The following is a 19,260-nucleotide window of genomic DNA, read 5'->3' as shown; positions in this document are numbered from 1 at the left end:
TGTACTGTCCCAGGCTGGCCTCAAAGTCCTGGAGTCCAATAATCTTCCCACCTCAGCCACCTGAGTGCTGAGAATATGGGTGAAAACCAACATATCTGGCTTTTTTGACCTTTTAAGCCATTATAAATGCTTGTTTTGGAAAAGTGAAATATGTTTGATACACCAATAAGTAAGAATAAAAGGACTTGACAATTTTTAACTTCAACATAGTTATAAACATTCAGTGGGATTTACCTAAGCATTTTTTTTATTTTTCTGATGTTTTCTGCTACATCTTTTTCCAGATTGACTTTCTTAATTAATTGAAAGTTATGAGACCTATTAACTTCACTCTGCATCTTGACCATAACTTCAATCTCTAACCACAACAGTCTTTCTTTAAATTTTTTTTTTATTTATTTGAGAGTGACAGAGAGAGAAAGAGGCAGAGAGAGAGATAATGGGTACACCATGGCCTCCAGCCACTGCAAATGAACTCCAGACGTATGCGCCCCCTTGTGCATCTGTCTTCCACAACAGTCTTTTTAATCTGCGTACCTTTATTGATTGAAAGAGAAAGACTGTCATTCAGCAAATGTGTTAGATAAGTAAGGCAGGGCTAGGGGTATGGCTTGGTGGTAGAGTGTTTGCCTAGCATATGAAGGCCTTGGATCTGATCCCCGGCACCACCAAAAGAAAACACTCAGGGTATATACCCTAGCAAATTGACGAGTTGAATCTCGTAACACATTAAGAGGTTTTCCCTTCTACCTGCTTTTTGTCACTAGAGCTAAATTGTTGAGATCATGTTCATAATGTCAGTGTAAGAATCTTACCTACAGTATATTTGTAAATTGTCTTAGTACTATAATTAATTTTTAAGTCTCTACTTTCATGCTATTCTAAGCCTCATTTATTAGTAAAATTCTGTTTTTACTGTGGTTGCTCTTTCAGGAAATTTTTTACATTAATACTTTATATATAGATTAAATGTTTATGGAAAAGTGCCTTTCTTACCATGAGAGTGCCCCCTTGTAATTCCATTTTTCACTCTTGCCAAAAGCTTATAAACAACTGGTTTTCACAGGTCCCAACTTTTACTTTTTCCACTTAGCCATTCTTGTCTCCATTTTGTGGTCACCACAGAAAACTATTTTGTAAGTTCCTTTGTCTTAAAAGTAACAAAAAATGCATTGCTAGAATTCTTTGGGGAGAATAAAGATTACAGAATTAAATCATTTTAGGCTTATATAAATCAATTTAAAATGTCTCAGCCAACTATTGATGTCTTATCTGAATACTAATGGATATTTTGTACTCTGTAAGACTCTATACATACAAGTGTGCATTAAATTTCAGGAAAGATCTATTGAAGCATCATTTCTGGTCTTGATTAGATGGGTAAAAAAGGAAATTGCTAAGACATGGGTCTTAAAGGCCAATAATGTTGAGTTTTCAAACTGAGCAGAGCAAGGTAGTTCTATATTAATAACTATACTTTTTATCTATCACAACCCCAGTTAATTTGGCTAGGAAAACTTAGTGAGTGTCAAATTAGGAAGAAGTTACTTTGAGTCCTGAGAGACGTAAGGTAATTTCTTCTTACTGCACACAGTTGGATTGAGTTTCCTTCTGGTTTTGCTCGTTTTGTTTCTGTTCTAGCTCTTTACCAAATGGTGGTGCTTGAAGAAAGGGCCATCAGCTACAGATCCAGGATAGTAGTTAACTTCAGGACAGAGCTCTTTTTCCCATGCAAGTATTTTTGAGACTGTTAGTGCCACTGGAGACTTTTATGCAATATTCTTAATACCCTGTTATGCACTTTAATCATTCCAAAGAAGCCAAGAATACTATATAGTGATGATTCCTTGTTAATGAATATGTCTTAACTGTTCAGAATACTGTGTCCCTGTTTATTTTGACTAGCTCACTTGGTATAAGTGTCTTGTGGCTACTTTCTAAAGTGACTTGGTATAAGTGTTAAACTGCTATTTTCTAAGGGACTTAAAGATTGAGATGCAACTGACTATAATGGGGAACGATTACACTTTATCATATCACTGTAAAAACAGTAAAATGTTTGACTCACTAATCTATGTTTGAGAGTTAATCAGAACCAGATCCCTTCCTGTGTATTTAGTGTCATGTACATAAGAACCTTCTAGTATATAGTTTTCCCAGTCCAGAGTGCTCACCATTGCATCATGGAACCCACTGTGGAATATAGTTGCCTACCTGTGTAGCTTATGTAAGCCAGTGATTATCCAAGTATGGTCCTCAACCCTCTAGCTAGCATCAGTATAACCAGGAAACTGGTTAGAAGTGTACATTCTTGGGCATTATCTCAGACATACTGAATCAGAAACTATGGAACAAGGCCCAGAAGTTTGTTTTCACAAGCTTTCCAGGTAATTTGGATGCACAATAAAGTTTGAGAGCCACTGGTATTAACTGTATCTGGTGAGAGCAAATTTTCATATTCATTGAGATGGTTATGCATTTGTTCATTTTGTAACCTGGTCATCTGTAAATCATTTATGACAATGGTAATTTATTCTTAGCACTGCCTAAGAAATATATATGTTACATGTACATACACAACTAGCCTACTTAGTTAACTTTGTTTGGCATTTTCCTACCACTGACTAAAAAGTTTACATTAAATGACTGATTGAAATATATAGGTGCAATGTTCTGTATTTCTTTTGTTATGACATTTAACTAGCTAATCTAATTGATGGGTGCTAATGTCTCCTGTTAATCCATGAAATGGGTGCATTGTGGGCAGTGTAACACAAACTTCTCTTCATTGCCTCTTAATTTACCAGCAGACCCCAATTTTGCTTTGGCTAGACAAGTTCTCAGAACAAAGGTATCATTCCTTATAATTTTAATTGTTTCTGAGATAGTAAATAAGATAACTGGCCAAGCCAACATAGCACCTTATTTAATTTCTTCTAGTAGGTTAAATTCTATAAGAGTAGCTTGCTTGATACAAGCATGTTGCAGTAGAGGTATATCCTTGGAGTTCATGCTTCAGATATGTTATTTACCAAAACAAATGTTAATAAATAAGACAATGCATTTTATAATAGGGTATTTCTCCTCTGTTAGATGCATCATAAGTATAAGCTAACCACAAGATAAGTAGATTTATTCATTTTATTGCCTTGTTTAGTTCAGCACCTTCATCATTATTCCTTTTTCTTCTACTGTTTGCAAATCACTAATAAGTTAACCCCTAAAGGGAAAATTTACCTTTCAGAATAAAAATAAATGAAGATTCACTTTATAAAAATCACTGCTTTCTTTCCTAATACTGGCAGTGGAAGTATAAATGGCTTACTCTACAAACTTTGGTGCTGGCAAATAAATAGTCAAACTGTTGGAAAGTGCTCTAATTACATTCCTTCTTTCTCATTCCCTTTCCCCCTACTTTATTACATCCTAGATTCCTGTTCCTAAAGCATTCTATCACACTTCTGTATAACCCCAGTATGTAATATACCTCCTTTGAAAGTTTTGTGTTTAACCATTTCACCCCTGCTTGCTTCACTCAAATTGATTCTCCCCCATCAACATCTGCCCCCACCAAAGATAGTTTACTTGGTTGTAGGGATTGATTATTATTATTATTATGATCATCATCATCATCATTTTAGTTGATGGAACCTCAGAACAACACACACACACACACACACACACACACCCTCATATGTTTGAAAAAGGGTTTAATTTGACTTCTATATCCAATATATAACTGTTGTGGCTGGAGAGGGCTCAGTGGTAGGGCACTTGCCTTGCATGTACACAGCCCTAGGTAGCTTTGATCCCCAGTACTAAAAATCAGAACTGCCTGCACTGAGTAAGTGTGACCTTATCAGTTACAGCCTGGTTGCAATGTTGTTGCTCTGATGAATGTATCTTCTCACCTTGTTCCTTCTGATGATAAGCTCCAAGTGGTTGCTACTTTTTTGGCAACTCTACTGAGTTTCATTCTCTTCTTTTACTTAGTATTTTACTAAGTATTCTATTAGGATCTGACTAACCTGTTTTCCAGTGATTTAGATACTATTCTGCCGTTAATTTTTTGATTTAATTTTATTTGCTTGAGCACACTGATCAACCACTGAACTGCCTTCTTCATTGTCCTGCAATGATATAAGAGTTACATTTTTGTGTACATGGCTTTCATAGTTGGGATTTCAGAGCACTGACACCAGATATTTTCATTTTGTTCTCTGGGGGAGTTTCATTTGCATCTATGTTTTTAGCTATCTGTGATAACTTGTTAAATATTAAAAAGATATTTTGCTTCTATTGGAACATTTGTATACTCGCAATTATATTTCTGTAAACAGCTGCAGTCAAAAATAAACAAACATTGAAAGTTTTCATTTTGTAGTGGGGAGCAGTCTTTTTCCTCACACTTCATGTCTACAGGAATGTCTGTCTGAAGCAATATGAGTAATGTGGCTGGAATTACAAAATCAATAGGGAAGATATATAAATATATTTTTTTTGTTTGGGGGCTAGAGAGATGGCTCAGCAGTTAAAGGCACATGCTTGCAAAGAAAGCCCCAGTACCCACCATAAAGCCAGATGTACAAAGTGCTGCGTGTATTTGGAGTTCATTTGCAATGGCAAGAGGCTCTGGCTCGCCCATCAGCTTCATGTCGCTGGGGTGAACCTCCAGACGCGACACAGTTATGGGAGGAAGGGAATTTATTGACGTTTACAGACCCCGGGGAATTCCATAATGGCAGAAGACTGGCTCCATTTCACAGGTCCATTCGGAGAGAAACCCCACCACAGAGTACCATAAGCAAGCACACTCCAGGAACCTCAGGCAGAGCACTAGCGCTCTGCAGATCTCAGGCTGGAATCAGATCTGCCCTACACCTTAGGGCTGGACCCTAAGCTCCACTCACCCAGGTATCTGGAAATGCAAGAAGCTTTAATAAAACTCCTGAATTTATAGGGAGTTCAAACTACCGCGTGGTGCATGTTTCTGGAGGTTATTTGCAGTGGCAAGAGGCCCTAGTTTGCCCATTCCCTCTGTCTCTTGTTCCTTCTCATTTTCTCTCTGCTTCCAAATATATAAATACAAGATATTTGTTGGACACAGTGGCACACTCCTTTAATCCCAGCATTCAGGAGGCAAAGGTAGAAGGATCACCATGAGTTCAAGACCCCCTTGAGACTACATAATGGGCATGGGGAGATGCTCAATGGTTAAAGGCACTTGCTTGCAAAGCCTGTCAGCCCAGGTTCAATTCCCCAACCACCCACATAAAGCTAGACAGGCATTGGATTGCAATGGCAAGGCACCCTGGTGTACACACACACATGCTCAAATATACAATTTAAAAAAAAATTTGAAAGAAAATGGGTCTTCCAAGGCCTTTCAGCCACTGGGAACAAACTCCAGATGTGTGCACCCCCGTGTGTGCATGTGCTACATTGCCCACTTGCATCACTGTGCATCTGGCCACGTGGGCTCTGGAGATTCAAATGTGTGTTCTTAGGCTTTACAGGCAGGTGCCATAGCCACTAAGCCATCTCTCTAGCCCACAATTTTTTTTTAATTAAGAATATTTTTTATTTTTGAAAAGAGAGTACCAGGGTGTTTTGCCTTTACAAATGAACTCTAGACACATGCACCACTTTGTGTATCTGGCTTTATGTGGCCACTGGAGCATCAAACTCGGGCCAACAGGCTTTGTAAGCAAGTGCCTTTAAGTGCTGAGTCACCTCCCCAGCCCCAAATACAGAAATCTTTTGAATATTTACTTTGTACTTCCAATCTGGCAGATAGAGTACAGGTGTTTTAGTATGACCCAGTTTTTACTCAGGGTTTTTTTGTTTTTCTTGGTGGTGGTGGTTTTTTGAGGTAGGGTCTTCCTCTAGCCCAGGCTGATCTGGAATTCACTATGTAGTCTCAGGTTGGCTTCAAACTCATAGTGATCCACCTACTGAGTGCTGGGATTAAAGGTGTGTACCACCACACCCAGCTATTCAGTTGCTTTAAGTGTTTCATATTTGGTAAAGTAGTACTAAACTATTGGAGATATTGTTAATGAAAACCAAGTGTCCCTACCCTTCAGTTCCACACTTCAGCAATCTCTCTTATTCCTTTGCTAGTTATCTAATACATACTTAAGTAGCTGGGTGTGGTGGGACATGTCCAGTAATCCCAACAGAGGGAGGAGTATCACTGTGAGTTTGAGGCCAGCCTGGGACTACAGAGTTGAGTACCAGGTCTGCCTGGGCTAGATTGACACTCTATCTTGAGAACCACCCCCCCAAAAAAAATGCCGTCAGTATAGTTAGTACTGAAAATTATTTCAGATGACATATGGACAGATGTTTGTAAAGTTATATATGTGTGACAATGGAGTTGGTGTGTAGCTCTGTGGTAGAGTTGTGTGTGTGTGTGATAGTGAACTTGGTGTGTAAGCTTGTTTTAAGCATGCCGGGACTCTGGGCAATCCTTAGTACCTCAAAATAAAATTCTTTAATGTGTCCTTTATTTTGACAGTAAGGTTAAAGCTGAGTCAAACATTTGACCTAGGGGCCTAAGGAGATGACTCAGTTGTTAAAGACCCTTGAAAGTCTGCCAGCCTACACACACGCGCGCGCGCACACGCGCACACACACACACACACACACACACACACACAAAGTTTTCTTTAAAACATTGAGTAGGTGGCTTTATTCAGCTCCTGCCTTCTCATGGGCATGTGCTTCTGCTCTTTCCTTCTCTTAATGTAATAAAATCTTTCTAAAAGTAAATAAAGGGACTGGAAAGATGGCATAGCAATTAAGGTACTTGTGGGCAAAGTCAAAGAACACAGATGCAATTCCTTAGCACCCCAAGTAAAGTCAGATGCACAAGATAGCACATGCATCTGGAGTTTGTTTGCAGTGGCTGGAGGCCCTGGTGGACCCACTGTCTCTCTACCTGCTTTATCTCTCTCAAATAAAAGTAAAGACATTAAATAGTAATATAGATAATACATGGATATCATGAGTGTAGTATATAATAAGCCTAAAAGAGAGTATTTGATGGTATACTTTTAAAGTTTTTTCTTTTTTTGTTTGTTTTTCAAGGTAGGGTCTCACTCTGTCTAGCTCTGGCTGACCTGGAATTCATTATGTAGTCTCAGGGTTGCCTCAAACACACAGCAATTCTCCTACCTCTGCCTCCTGCAAAAGCGAGAGGCTGGGATGATAGCTCATTGGTTATAGGCACTTGCAAAGCCTGCAGGCCTGGGTTCAATTCCTAAGTCATCCCCATAAGCCAGATGAAAAAGTGGCACAAGTGTCTAGTATTTGCAGCAAGAAGCCCTGGTATACGCACACACATAGGCACAAATAAGTGTGTTTTGTTTTTTAGAGCCCGGGTCTCACTCTAGCCCAGGCTGACCTGAAACTCCCTCTGTAGTTCCAGGCTAGCCTCAAACAGCAATTTTTTTTTTTCCGAGGTAGGGTCTCACTCTGGCTCAGGCTGACCTGGAATTCACTATGTAGTCTCAGGGTAGCCTGGAACTCTTGGCGATCCTCCTACCTCTGCCTCCCGAGTGCTGGGATTAAAGGCGTGCGCCACCACGCCCGGCTCGGCTAAACAGCAATGTTTTTATCTCAGACTCTTGAGTACTGGGATTGAAGAAGTGTGCCACCACACCCACCCAATAAATAATTTTTAAAAATGCTTTGGAATGCTGTCTTCCAGAATGACAGGTAACTCATGACTTCACAGTGGCTGACACTACCCAAGACCTGCATAATAGGACAAAAAGAAAAAGAAATGATGTCATCAAAATAAAAGGGACTAGTTGGAAAGAAGGAAGGGTTTGATGGAGGTGGGGCAAAAAGTGGTGGAGGGAATTACGATCAGGGTACATTATGTATATGTGTGGAGGTTGTAATAAAAAAATATTTTGAGCTGGTGCATGCCTTTAATCCCAGCACTCAGGAGGCAGAGGTAGGGTAACTGTAAGTTTGAGGTCAGCCTGAGACTACATAGTGAATTTCAGGTCGGTCTGGGCTAGAGCGAGACCTGACCTCAAAAAAAATTATACACACACACACATACATAATACACACACACACACACACACACACACACACACACACACATATTGCTGGAGAGGTGGCTCACTCAGCAGTTAAAGGTGCTTGCTTGGATAACTTGATGGCCTGGATTTGATTCCTCAGGACCCATGTAAAGTCAGATGCACAAAGTGGCACATGCATCTGGAGTTCGTTTACAGTGGTGGGGGCCCTGGCGTGCCCATACTCATTCTCTCTCTGTGTCTCTGTTTGCCTTTTTATCTGTCTCTTGTTTCTGTCTCAAATAAACAAAACTGTTTTGTTATCACTGGAGGGCTGTAGAGAGGGCTTTTTAATACCAGCACTCAAGAGGCTGAGGTAGGAGGATCTCTGTGAGTTTGAGGCCAGCCTAGGACTACATAGTGAATTCCAGGTCAGCCTGGGCTAGATTGAGACCCTACCTCGAAAGACCAAAAAAAAAACATGTTTCTTAGCCTGGCATGGTGGTGCATGCCTTTAATCCCAGTACTTGGGAGGCAGAAGCAGCCTGGACTAGAGTGAGACTCTACCTTGGGAAAAAAAATTACCGCTGGGCATGGTGGCATACGCCTTTAATCCCAGCACTCAGGAGGCAGAGGTAGGAGGATCACCATGAGTTCAAGGCCACCCTGAGACCACATAGTAAATTCCAGGTCAGCCTGAGCTAGAGTGAGACCTTACCTTGAAAATAACGAAATAACAACAAAATTACCAAGGAGTGATTATTTACTTATTTATAAGACACACAGAGACAGAGAGGAGAGAGAATGGGCACACCAGGGCCTCCAGCCACTACAAATGACCTCCAGATGCACGTGCCACCTTATGCATCTGGCTTATGTGGGTACTGGAGAATTGAACTTGGGTCTTTAGGTTTCCCAGGCAAGCACCTTAACCTCAGCCATCTCTCCAGCCCTGGTACACTTTCTTTACTTGGTTCTGGGGCACCAGAGTTGGTTCTCCTCCCTGGCCATTCTTTTTCACACTCACCTTGACCTGACATTGAAGTGAGCCCTAAAGGTTAATCATCAGATCTCAATTCTTAGATGGTTAGGTTTGCATTGCTGGCAGAAATCACCCAACCAAGAGCAGCATGTGGGAAAAAAGAAAAAGGTTTATTTTGGCTTACAGGCTCCAGGGGAAGCACCATGATGGCAGGGAAACTGACGACATGAGCAGAGGGTGGACATCGACCCCTGGCCAACATAAGATGGACCATAGCAACAGGAGAGTGTGCCAAACACTAGCAAGGGAAGCTGGCTATAACACCCATAAGCCCGCCCCCAACAATACACTGCCTCCAGGAGGTGTTAATTCCCAAATCGCCATCAGCTGGGAACCTAGCATTCAGAACACCTAAGTTTATGGAAGACACCTGAATCAAACCACCACAGGTGGTCTCTCCCTGTTTCATTGCTTTAAATACCATTACTATGTTAAAGATTATTACAGTATATCTCTAGCCATAACTTCTCCTTAAACTACTACTCCCTGATATCTCAGTTTACTTGTCAGTTTGAACAGACATCTCATACATAGCATGAGGGACACCAAATTCTGGTCTTCTCACTTCCCTCCCACACCCTGCCTCCAAATGCTCCTTCCAGATACTTCCTTGACTTAACAAATAGCATCTCTAGCAACTGTTTAGGCCAAAATGACTTTGTGGCTTTGTAGTTGGCCTAGCTCCAGTACATTATGAAATCCTGTTACCCTGATCTTTCAAATATATCCAGGACTTAGCGGGGTGTGGTGGTGCATGTCTTTAATCCCGGCATTTGGGAGGCAGAGGTAGGATAGTTTGAGGCCACCCTGAAACAACGTAGTGAATTTCAGGTCAGCTGGAGCTAGAGTGAAATCTTACCTTGAGAAATAAAAAGAAATATATCCAGAATTGACCACAGTTCAACACATCAATTGCTTAGATTATATTAACAGCATCCCAAAAAGTCGATTTCCATCCTTGCAGGGCCCTATGTGCTCTGACCCTAGTTATTGCCTGACCGTCACTCTCCCACTTTCTCTGCTGGCTAGCCTTCCTGCTCCTCCAATACACATGGTTGGTACGCACTGGACATCCTTCTGTTTCAAGTGTTTCTCCTCCTACTGAGGTACCTCACTTCTCATTATCACTTTATCTGATCCCTGCTCATGTGGTCTCTTGGGATAATTTTCTTTCTTTTATTTATTTATTTATTTTTACTATCAACTTCCATGATTGTAAACAATATCCCATGGTAATGTCCTCCCTCCCCCCACGTTCCCCTTTGAAACCCCACTCTCCATCATACCCCCTCCCCTTCTCAATCAGTCTCTCTTTTATTTTCATGTCATGATTTTTTTCCTCCTATTATGCTGATCTTCTGTAGGTAGCGTCAAGCACTGTGAGGTCATGGCTATCCAGGCCATTTGGTGTCTGGAGGAAAACGTAAGGAGTCCTACCCTTCCTTTGGCTCTTACATTCTTTCTGCCACCTCTTCCACAATGGACCCTGAGCCTTGGAAGGTATGATAGAGATACTGTGGTGCTGAGCATTCCTCTGTCACATCTTCTCAACACCATAATGCCTTCTGAGTCATCCCAAGGTCACTGCCATCTAAAAAGAAAAGACTCTCTACCAAAAGTGAGAGTAGCATTAATATATGGGTATGAACATTAAGAAAAGTGCTTACTGGGCAGTTTGGTGAGCATAGTATATACATTTAGCCAGACAGCAGCAGACGTTACACCCCTAGGACTCATGACTATGCCCGTTTTAAGTTTTCAGTATCAGGGATGTATTCCCTCCCATGGAGTGGGCCTCCAGTCCAATTAGAGGGCAGTTGGTTTCCACCATGACAGATGTGCCACTATTGCACCCATTGTCTCATTTGGCCTGGCTGGCCTGGGATAGTTTTCTTGATTATCTTATGTAAACAAAACTTCCTCTATCCTGGTTCTATCCCTTTCACCCTGTTTTCTTGCTAGCATTTTTGTTTTTCGAGGTAGGATCTCACTCTAGCCCAGGCTGTCCTGGATTTCACTATGTAGTCTCAGGGTGACCTCAAACTCACAACAATCGTCCTACCTTTGCCTCCTAGAGTGCTGGGATTAAAGGCATGCACCACCACTCCTGGCTGTTGGTAGCCTTTTGTTTTTCTGGCACCTGACGTATTTGCTTAACTACCCATCTTTTTTTTCCAAGCGGACACAGAGAATGCAAATGAGTATGCCAGGGCCTCTAGCCACTGCCAACAAACTCCAGATGCATGTGCCACTTTGTGCATTTGGCTTTACCTGGGTACTGGGGAATCGAACTCCAGTCGTTAGGTTTTGCAGGCTTTAACCACTAAACAACCTCTCCGGGCTTTACCATTCTTCACAAAGAAATCCCATGAGAATTGAGCACTTTGGGGGCTGGAGATGTGATGGAAATTGGGGTTCTGGGGTGCTTCCTGGAACCCCAAACCCTGAGTTTATATCTGCAAACTCACCAAAGAGCTGGAAATTCCAGATTCAAGAGAATGATTTTTAAAATACCACATTTTATTCCAATTTTACTAAGGAATGTGGAAAGGGGAAGGCTGAGAGGTAAGGGAAACAAGGTGGGAGAAGAGAAGTTCACCATGTGGAGCCCAAAAGCCCATGTGGGCCACGGACTGCTCAGGAGTCCATGTGACCAGAGAGGGATCTGGTAAAAAAGCATGGAAAGAGAAAAGAGAGTTCAAGGAGCTCCTGCCATGCGGGGAACTAGAGGAGATAAAGAACTCATGTGGAGAGTAAGGTCTAGGGGCCCCTCCCAGCTGGGCCTAGTCCAAACGGGAAAAACTCACCCACAGCTGGAAGTTCCCAAGTGATCAGAGAGTGAGAGCCTGTCCTCCTCTTGTAAAGGTATTTATAACCTTAGGGTGGTGTCGTTTAGCTCAGGTGAGCCAGAGGGCCACCTGGTTGGTTAGGACTAGGGGTCATCTCAGGAAGCGATTAGCTGTGGCACAGAGTTCCAGGGGCTGAGCACCAACCACAATGTTTAAATCCTATGAAAGACCTCTCTCCTAGGAGGAGTCCTGACTGGAGAAAAACAGTTCTTTGGAACTAGGCAAGAGATAAGAAAAAGTTTCCTGCCTTTTTTACACCTTTGGGGCTCCAGTCACCCTGACTCTACCCACCCACCCCCCGTCAAAGAGATGGATCAGCAGTTAAAGGCACTTACTTGCAAAGCCTGATGGCCCAGGTTTGATTCCTCAGTATCCACATAAAGCCAGATGCATGCTTGCATCTGGGATTCGTTTATAGTGGCAAGAGACCCTGGCATGTCCATGCTCATTCTCTCTGCCTCTCTCTCTCTCTCAAATATATATATATATATATATATATATATATATATATATATATATATATATATTTAATTTTTTATTGACAACTTCCATAATTATAGACAATAAGCCATTATAATTCCCTCCCTCCCTTTACTTTCCCCTTTGCAATTCCACTCTCCATCATATCTCCCCCACCTCAGTTAATCTCTCTTTTATTTTGATGTCATCACCTGTTCCTCCTACTATGAATGTCTTGTGTAGGTAGTGCCAGGCACTATAGGGTCATGGATATCCAGGACATTTTGTGTCTGGGGGGAGCACATTGTAAGGAGTCCTACCCTTCCTTTGGCTCTTACATTCTTTCTGCCACCTCTTCCGCAATAGACCCTGAGCCTTGGAAGGTGTGATAGAGATATTTCAGTGTTGAGAACTGCTCTGTCACTTCTTAGCAGTATGATGCCTTCTGAGTCATTCCAGAGGTCACTGCCATCTGAAAAGAGAAGCTTTTCTAATCAAAAGTGAGAGTAGGGGCAGGAGAGGTGCCTTAATGCTTAAGGTCTTACTTGTGAAGCCTAAGGACCCAGGTTCGAGGCTTGATTCCCCAGTACCCATATAAGCCAGATGCATAAAGTGGCGCATGCATCTGGAGTTCATTTGCAGTAGCTGGAGGCCCTGGTTCATGCATTCTCTCTCTCTCTCTCTCTCTCTCTCTGTCTGCCTCTTTCTCTGTCACTCCCAAATAAATAAATAAAAATAAAATTGTTTAAAAAGTGAGAGTAGAATTAATATATGGGTATGAACATAATAGATGCATTTAGCCAGACACCAGCAGGTGTTACCCCCTAGGACTCATGACCTCTCCAGGTTTTCAGTGTCAGGCATTTATTCCCTCCTAAAAAAAATACTTTTTAAGTAGGGCTAGAGAGGTGGCTTAGCCGTTAAGGCACTTGCCTATGAAGCCTAAGGATTCATGTTCAACTCTCCAGGTCCCACATAAGCCAGATGCACAAAGTGACACAAGCATGTAAGGTCACACATGCACACAAGGGACTTCACACATCTGGATTTCCGCAGTGGCTGGAGGCTCTAGTGTGCAACTCTCTCTCTCTCTCTCTCTCTCTCTCTCTCTCTCTCTCTCTCACACACACACACACACACACACACACACACACACACACTTAAAAAAAAGGCTAATCTGTTGGGCTTGCCTTAAAAATAAATTGATTAATTAAAATTGAGCAATTTAGAGCCAGATGTGGTGTCACATGCCTTTAATCCCAGCACTTGGGAAGCACTTAGGAGGATTGCCGTTAGGTGGAGGCCATCCTGAGGTACCATAGTGAATTCCAGGTCAGCCTGAGCTAAAGTGAGACCCTACCTCAAACAAACAACAACAAAAACCGAGCACTTTGCTCACTGCAGTGTCCCTAGTGCCTGAAGTGTGCTGGCCTCTTGGTGGGATGAGTCAGAGTAAATGCTGCCTCAACACATTTGCTTCCATTTTGTGTACACTACTCTCTTTTAAATGTCTTTGACATTCTCTGAGAGGGTATGAATAGGTCACATCACCTTGTGTGCTTCTGGCTATAATTTGTTACTGAATCCCAAATCTGATCTTCTGGTATATAGTGATTCATATGTGTATATCATATAAAGGTATCCCACCTCTGAACTTTTAAAAATTATAAAATTTTTCATGTTTTCATATTTAAGCCAAAAATGTTACTACATAATATAGATTTCTTCTTTATTTTAAATTCTGTCAGTGGATCTTTTGTTCATAGTTTACTCTCTGTAGCTTCATGTGCCTTAAATATGTAAATTCTACTTTTTGTTAATATCAGAATTTCCCAGATAACAGAATATTGGAATATTGTAATAGGGTTTATACAAAGTCCAGCCACTGCAAACGAACTCCAGATGCATGCACTACTTTGTGCATCTGGCTTTACATGGGTTCTGGTCTTTACATTGCAAGTAAGCACCTTAACCTCTAAGCCATCTCTCCAGCCCTGCAGCACGTTCTTACTTTCTTTCAGTGTACCACAAGAGGGCACTCTTTACCACAGTCCACCTGAATTATACCTACACTAGGAAGCCTTTAAGTTTTTTTTTTCCCCCGAGGTAGGGTCTTGCTCTGGCTCAGGCTGACCTGGAACTCACTATGTAGTCTCAGGGTGGCCTCGAGCTCTCGATAATCCTCTGCCTCCAGGTGTGCGCCACCATGCCTGGCTTGAGGTTTTCAATTTTATTACTGGGTTTTGTTTGGGACGGTGGGTCACATGTAGCTCAGGATGTGGAGCTGGCTATGTAGCTGAGCAGGACCTTGAACTTCCGATACTTTGCCTCAGCCTCTTGTTGCTGGGATTACAGGCATGCTTTTCAAGAATTTACACTGGACACTCAGTTATGCCAAAGTTAGGGGCTAGGAATATGGCTCTGTAGAAGTTGCTTGCCTCACATGCCAGATGTTCTTGTTGACCCCCTAATACACAGACAGCCAAAATTGTTCGCCAAGGTAATACAATTAGGTCTGTAACTTTATCCCAAAAGTCCTGAAATCTATCCTTGAAAGTCATCAGTTACCCGCTGTTACAAAAGTAACCTCCCAGAAATTCATATAAACCAGAAATAAATTGTTTCTTTTTACTGTTTTTAAGTATTGAAGATGCTGTATCTTTTGTTCTTTGTTTAAAGACCATAAAATAATTGAAAGTGTGTTTTCTATTTTCTTTCCTTTTTTTTTTTTTCCTGGTTTTTTGAGGTAAGGTCTCAATCTAGCCTGGGCTGACCTATTCACTATGTAGTCTCAAGGAGGCCTTGAACTCACAGTGATCCACCTATCTCTGCCTCCCAAGTGCTGGGATTAAAGGCCTGGGCCACCACACCTGGCTTCCTTTCATTTGAGACAATTTATTTATTTTTTAAAAATTGTGTCTATTTATTTATTATTTGAGAGAGCAAGAGAGAGAAAAGAGGCAGATACATACACACACACGCACACACATACACACACACACACACACACACAGAGAGAGAGAGAGAGAGAGAGAGAGAGAGAGAGAGAGAGAGAGAATGGGTGTGCCAGGGTCTCCAGCCACTGTAGACACATGGGCCGCCTTGTGTATCTGGCTTACATGGGTACTGGGGAATCGAACCAAGGTCTTTTGGCTTTGCAGGCAAACACATTAACTGCTAAGCTATCTCTCCAGCCCTATTTATTTTATTTATTTATATTTTGAGAGAGAGAGAATGGGCACACCAGGGCCTCTTGCCGCTTCAAATGAACTATGCCACTTTGTGCACCTGGCTTTATGTGGGTACCCAGAAATAGAACTCAGGCTATCAGGCTTTGCAAGCAAGCACCTTTAACAGCTGAGCAATCATCCAGCTTCCTCTCCACCCTCTTTTTTTTGAGGCAGGGTCTCAATCCAGCCCAGGCTGACCTGAAATTCACTGTGTAGTCTCAGGCTGGCCTCAAATTCACAGTGACTCTTCTACCTTAGCCTCCTGAGTGCTGGGATTATAGGTGTGTGCCACCATGTGAGGCTGAGATAGAGACTTTTATTAGGTCTTCATTTCAAACACCTATGTGGACTATGTACAATAAAAAGAAAAGTTGAACAGATGTTCTTTAAAAATATGTTTTTACTTATTTATTTGTAAACAGAGAATGAGAATGAGAGAATGGGCATGCCAGAGGGCTTCTTGCCCCTGCAAACAAATTCCAGATGTATAGGGTGCCACTTTGTATATCTGGTTTTATATGGGTACTGGGGAATTGAACTCAGGATGTCAGACTTTGCAGGCAAGTGTCTTTAACAATTGAGCCATCTCTACAGCTCTGAAGAGATATTCTTTTTTCTTTTTTTTTTTTTTGTTTTGTTTTGTTTTTCAAGGCAGGGTCTCACTCTGGTCCAGGATGACCTGGAATTAACTCTGTAGTCTCCGGGTGGCCTTGAACTCATGGCGATCCTCCTACCTCTGCCTCACGAGTGCTGGGATTAAAGGCGTGCGACACCACACCCGGCCTGAAGAGATATTCTTATATGAAACATATTAGTAATTTGTCTAGTAATTGAAACTAGTATATGTGTGCATATAATCTCATAAACAATCATTAGATTACTAAATACTACACAAATTATGTCCCTTAGGCCAGATAGAGTCAGTCATTATTTTCTCTGGGCTATTCTTTTCTGCCATAAACCACAGAGAGGTAATTAAAAGAAGCAGATCACTGGAGAGTTAGATATTATCTTGTCAGTATTAACCCTTAAAAAAGGAGTTAAGGGCTGGAGAGATGGCTTAGCGATTAAGCGCTTGCCTGTGAAGCCTAAGGACCCCGGTTCAAGGCTCGGTTCCCCAGGTCCCATGTTAGCCAGATGCACAAGGGGCGCACGCATCTGGAGTTTGTTTGCAGTGGCTGGAAGCCCTGGCACGCCCATTCTCTCTCTCTCTCTCTCTCTCTGACTCTTTCTGTCTCTGCCTGTATCTCTCAAATAAGTAAATAAAAAATAAAATAACAAAAAAGGAGTTAAATTTTGTAGATGACAATCCGAAGTATTTTCTTTTCTTTTTGGTTTGTCAAGATAGGGTCTTGCTGTATCCCAGGCTGACCAGGAACTCACTCTGCAGTCTCAGGTTGGTCTCAAATGCACAATGATCCTCCTACCACTCTGCCTCCTGAGCACTGGGATGCATTCCCACATCTGATTTAGAAGTCTTTTCTAGCATCCTTCCACAGCTCCCTGCTTTCTATCCCAAATGGCCTCCGGAGCCTAAGCAGATTGTGGTTCTATGCCACAATTGCATTTGTAAAAGACAGCAACATTTAGTGATAGAACTACCCCAAAGTGCCTGCAGACTGCTGACCCTTTTCTGATGGTTATGGGAAAAAAGCAACACCCGAAGCTTAAAAACCAAAGCAGATCAGAAACTGAAAGAAGATACCTAGGTTTCAATACAGGTTAGAAAACAATCATCTTAGTTTCGGGCTTTAATCTGCTTATCAGCTGGAATGGACTTGCCCAAATGCTGGCCCACAGAAAGGCCAAATTGAGTGTTTTCCTGCTCCTCCCGAACCTCTTTTTTCAGCAAGAATCCTGTCTGGAAATTTAGGTCAAAGAAGCTGCATAGAGCAAAATACATTGAAGTCTCATCCCAAATATTCTCTAGACGTTTCTTCCATCCTTCCAGGATCTGAATGTGGTCATCTGGTGGAACATGCCCAGTGCTGTATGTCAGCCGAGGTTCTTAGCTTGGAAGCCGCAGAAGTGCAAAATGCCACTCTGGGGAGACACAAAACACAGAGGTAAGTGGCAGAATCAGTCCTGCAATTTGTAATGTAAGTTGCTCTGAAGCTGGGCATGGTGGCATCTGCCTTTAGTCTCAGCACTCAGGAGGCAGAGGTGTGAGGATCGCCCTGAGTTTGAGGACACCCTGATACTACAGAGTGGATTCCAGGTCAGCCTGGGCTACAAGACCCTGCCTCATAAAAAAAAAACACAAAAAAACAAAGTTGCTCTGGACTTCCCAATGAGAGAATGTAGTAAGGAGACCTGATGTACCCTGGAGAATCATTCGGTTACTTCTCTCTCCTCCTCTCTACCTGGCTGTCACCTATTTCAGCCTGTTTGGCTGTGCTTTTCTTCAAGTGAATGAAACCTTGAAACTGTGCCAACCTGGATCCTCTGCCAAAAGAGCTGGAAGTTCTGTTACATGTGGGAGTGTTCCAGCTTCTTGGCGCTGACTGCCAAGGCATGTGGATCTGCACTTCTAGGCCTGCCACGTCATACATGATCCTTCCAGGAAGCCACTTCCCTCTCTCTTCTTCCGCCCCCTTTCATAGAAGACAGTATCTTGAGAGTCCAGTGACACTCAAAGCCTACCTCAGACTTCACCTCTAACCCTGGCTAGATAAACTCATTTCTTAAATTGTCGTGGGGCCCAGGCATGATGGTACAGGCCTATAATCTCAGCACCCAGGAAGCTGAGGCAGGAAGAGTGGTACAAGTTCAAGGCCAGCCTTGGCTTTCATAATGAGACTCTGTCTCAAAAACAGAAAAAAAGACTATTGCTGAAGACTGCACATATTTGGGCTGCGAGGCCACTGAGAAATCCTGCTGGAACTGAGCTGATAACCTCTTCCATGTAGACCAGCTGACAGAAAGCTGGAAGAAGCCATTCTGCATGCAGCTCAATGGGAGAGAGAGAAATCACCAGGGAAGATACTCAACAGTAGACACTGCAAGCCTTATATTTGGCCAACCAGGCCATTGCAGTCAGGTTCACATTGCTGATAGAAATCACCCAACCAAGAGCAGCCTCTGGGAAAAGAGGTTTATTTTGGCTTTCAGGCTTGAGGGGAAGCTCTATGATGGCAGGGGAAACAATGGCATGAGCAGAGGGTGAACATCACCCCCTGGCCAAAATAAGGTGGACAATAGCAACAGGAGAGTGTGCCAAACACTGGCATGGGGAAACTGGCTATAACACCTATAAGCCCGCCCCCAACAATACACTCCCTCCAGGAGGCATTAATTCCCAAATATACATCAGCTGGGAACCTAGCATTCAGAACACCTAAGTTTATGGGGGACTCCTGAATCAAACCACCATATTCCACCCTTGACCTCCATAAACTGATAACCATACATGATGTAAAATGCAATGTATTCATCTAACTTTAAAAGTCCCATAGTTTTTATCAATTCCAATGATGTTCATACATCTCCATAGTCCAAGGTCTTTTAACTGAGCCATAATACAAAAAAAAAAAAAAAATCCCCCCAAGGCCCATAATGGCACAGAATAAACATTCACATTGCAAAAGATGGCATTGGGCATAGCTAAGAAATATTCAACCAATATAAGATTTAAACAGGGCAAA

This window comes from Jaculus jaculus, chromosome 1 (genome assembly GCF_020740685.1).
Source record: "Jaculus jaculus isolate mJacJac1 chromosome 1, mJacJac1.mat.Y.cur, whole genome shotgun sequence".
NCBI classification, from domain to species: Eukaryota; Metazoa; Chordata; class Mammalia; order Rodentia; family Dipodidae; genus Jaculus; species Jaculus jaculus.
This window is presented reverse-complemented; position numbering follows the sequence as displayed.